The sequence below is a fragment of the Mytilus edulis genome, chromosome 9 (assembly GCF_963676685.1).
Source record: "Mytilus edulis chromosome 9, xbMytEdul2.2, whole genome shotgun sequence".
In the NCBI taxonomy this organism is placed as follows: domain Eukaryota; kingdom Metazoa; phylum Mollusca; class Bivalvia; order Mytilida; family Mytilidae; genus Mytilus; species Mytilus edulis.
The window spans coordinates 59,794,730-59,799,160 of NC_092352.1; positions in this window are offsets into that span (position 1 = coordinate 59,794,730).

The following is a 4,431-nucleotide window of genomic DNA, read 5'->3' on the forward strand; positions in this document are numbered from 1 at the left end:
AAGCAAAAATGATACCAATGGATTAATATTATATATCATTTTCCTAAATTATAAAATTGAGAATGGAAATGGGGAATGTGTCAAACGCACCCGGCGGCGTCCTTAAGCTGGCCCCTAAACAAATATATATAATAGTTCAGTGATAATGAACGCCATACTAAATTCCAAATTGTACACAAGAAACTGTATAGCATCGTCCGCTTTCTACTATCTAATCCTAATCTAAATTTGGGAAACATTCATATAGACAAGGACATATAATCTATTCATATATACATTACCTTTCAATTCAAGGTAACTTGTATTACTGATATCATCCTTCACCCTTGTTTTGAATAAAATGAAAGAAAATGTGCTACATGTAAGAAGACATGTGGGATGAAAAAAGCAACAAATACCAGGAAATTAACTCTAGTTCAATTACCCACTTGTTACAACATGTACATGTACAAGCCAAACTTATGTGTTTTTTTTTAATAATTTATACTTTCTTTCCGATTATCAATAAAAAAAAATCAATAAAATATCATTAAATATTAAAAGAAGTTTTATAAAAGAATTTTTACTTGTCGTTTTGTCGGAGCTCAGTTCTTCGCTATTGATTTCGATCAACTGAAGGATAAAAAGGAATTTCAAAATAAAGTAACAGTTGTATTCTGTTTTACAACATGCATTTTGTCACCTGGAAATTCGTGAAGTAATAACTGAGTGTAAATGTTAATATAATTTTAAATAAATGGGACGACAAAGAGCTTTTCCATATTATCCATAGACATATATCAAGTGATAAAGTCTTTATGAAGATTGTATGGTGTAGTTGGGTCACTGTTGCTTTTACAAATACTACAAATACTAATATTCACAAGAGTTCAGACGTTTCATCGTAGATTGCTTGTCATCCAGTAAATTGTGCATAGCTGCGATTCTCGAGAAGAAGGAATAGAAGAGTTGAACATTTGAATTTGATTCATTTCTGTTGAAACTGAGACGTAACGGAGTAAGAGCAGACACTGATCAGAATAATGTGTCCGGGATTGTTGAAATAAATTCCTGTGAATACTTACCTTGTGAAATAGCACGTCCGAGTTAGCCTTGAACAAATCGATTCATATTCACACTGTAATACCTTTTTAAAATGAAAAATTCCAAAAGGACAAGTATCATTTGATACTTATTGGATAACTTGCTCTGCCATGATCATGGTTACAATTCACGCATACCTTTAACGTAGGTCTTAGAATTAGGTATTTTTGTTACATAACTTTTGACTATTAGGATAGTGTATACAATGAAACCCATTGGTATTGTAAGTTTAGCATTTTAAATGAATAATCATATCATAAAAATAAATTGAACAATGTCGATCTCCATACAAAAAAAGAGGACATTTTTGCTTTATTTGACGATTTGGGAACAATTGTACAAACATTATATTAAAAGACATCCATATCAAAATAAAACAATTTAAATCCAAAATTAAGTAATACATTGTAACATTTCAGGATGATTTGAAAATATAATTCGTTCAGACAAAACAGATTGTTTTTAAAACGCAAATCTGGGAATGAAGGTAGAGGTGGTACTATTGATTTGAGTATATTCAGGTATATCCTTAAATATAATATCACATATCATATATACTGAAATGTCGTTTTGTCACTGTCAGATACTTCTCTTTATTTATCATAAAACTATCTTTTCTTTTCAATATAGATACATATACTTTATAAGTTCACAATCGTTAGTAATACTTTGTTATAAATTTGATATAGAAAAAAAAGAAGATGTGGTATAATTTCCAATGAGACAACTCTCCACAAGAGACCAAATGACACAGAAAGTAATTCCTATAGGTCACCGTACGGCCTTCAATAATGAGCAAAGCCCATACTGCATATTCAGCCATAAAAGGCCCCGCAATGACAATGTAAAACAATTCAAGCGAGAAAACTAACGGCCTGATTAAGAAACAAAAATGAACGAAAAACAAAAATGTAACATATAAACAAACGACAACTACTGAATAACAGGTTCCTGAATTGAGACAGACATACACATAGAGAGTGTGGCGTGGTAAAACATTATATTTCACTAACCTGGGATAGTGGTGTAATAGTACAATTAAAGAACGAACTATAAAAAAATCAGTTGCAAAAGGCTTAACTCATCAGATTGATAAAAATACAAATATTACAGATACAAGTGGATGTGGTCAGGTACTTGTACACCCCAACAACAAAAAAGACACTAAGTGCAGATCTGAGAGTACTGTTACTGAAAACTAAAGTAACGCCACTAACAACTAATAAATAATAATGCATGTGATGCCCAGTAGTCAGCACTTCGGTGTTGACATGAATATCAATTATATATGAAGATATGGGGTGAGTGCCAATGAGACAACTCTCAATCCAAATAACAATTTATAAAAGTAAACCATTATAGGTCAATGTACGGCCTTCAACACGGAGCCTTGGCTCACACCGAACAATAACCTATAACGGGCCCCAAAATTAATAGTATAAAACCATTCAAACGGTAAAACCAACGGTCTAATTTGGTCATTTTTATAAATGTCCTGTTACAAAAATTTTCATTTTTCGAAAAACTAAGGAATTTCTTATCCCAGGAGAAGATTTTCTTAGCCGTTATTGGCACAAATGGTGAGTCCTCAATGCTCTTCAACTTGGTATATGATTGGCTTTACAACTATTTTGATCTGAGCGTCACTGATGAGTCTTATGTAGACGAAACGCGCGTCTGACGTATTAACTTATAATACTGGTACCTTTTATAACTAATTACAGCACTGGGTCGATGTCACTGCTGGTGGAAGTTTCGTCCCCGAGGGTATCACCAGCCCAGTAGTCAGCACTTCGGTGTTGACATGAATGTCAATTATATGGTCATTTTTATAAACTTCCTGTTACAAAACTTTGAATTTTTAGAAAATTAAGGATTTTGTTATCCCAGAGGAAGATTACCTTAGTTGTAATAGGCATAACTATTTTTATCTGAGCGTCACAAATGAGTCTTATGAAGACGAAACGCACGTTTGGTGTATTAAATTATAATCTTGGTATCTTTGATAACTATGTCTATTCTCTTTAATCCGAGTTTGACTTTATATCTTGTCCTCGTGTAACACATTTCTTGTGTTTGGGTGTAAATAAGAAATTGAAAGGAAAGTCATCACTAAATTTATTTGATGCATACATGAAACAAACATGTAATTCTACTGAGCACAAAACTTGTCAGCAGTTAACGAAACATTTGAGGAAGTTAAATTTTATTATGTGTACACTCGTAACATAATTTGAGAATTTTGTTTTTACATCTTGTTTAATGACACGTAGTTTTAATTCGGGTGTCTTGTAATAAAACCTACCTTTTCTTCATACCGCATGGAATGGTTTGTAATCCAGTTGAAAGGAATACCAAAGTCAGCAAATCAGACACGTGATTTTAAAGTCCTTTGGTAATGTGAATCTGAGGTTTAGAAAATGTTATTATACAAACACGTAGTAGTGATTTGCCAAAGTACATCAATAGTTGAATTTTGAATATCATGGATTTTTTTTATATGAAACATTCTAACATGACGTCCTTCAAACGCTTTGAGTACACACCCGTAGTAAAACATGATTATATTGCTTGGGCTGTTCCGATCGTACTCCACGTCATATGATTTTTTATGAATTAGCTACCCGACGTCATAGAATGATGACGTCAGAGTATAAGCATTTTACGGAAAATATACACTTGTGAAACCGAAAATCATCACAACAAGGGAAACGTAAACAAACGATGCTCAACTGTGTTATTATCCCATTGTTTGTATACATATAAGACAAATTAGAAAAGTTATCATTTACAATCATCCAAACATATCTAAATACGTTATTGTAAATAGTTTGAGCATGTCACTTATTCAGTTTGCTCCGTTCTTTTACGTCAATTTAATAGTGCGCTTATTTATGGGAACAGCAAATAATGGCTTCACCTCTAAGAGCGCTTCGATCCAAAAGAATTGCCGTATTTGTCCTATCAGAATCGAAATAATTCATTGGGGCTTGAATATATCTAGATTTTACCACGGGTTGTCCCTTTATGCTGATATTTTACCCCTTGCTATCGCTCAGGGTAAAATATTTGTCATAAAGGGCCATCCCGTGGTAAAATTACGATATATTCAAGCCCCCATGAATTATTTCTTAAGAAATAAAAATATGAAGGAAACAATATTAATCTGTACACCCAAAAAGTTCTATTTTATTTGCGTTACATGTTTTTTCTGTAATGAAATATTGACTTATTTATATATCATTTAGAGAAAAAATGGCTATTTGTGTATTGAAGTTATTTCTTCACAAATGTTAACCGAGATTTAACAATACAACATACGTACTTCCCTTATAATTTATAAACAAT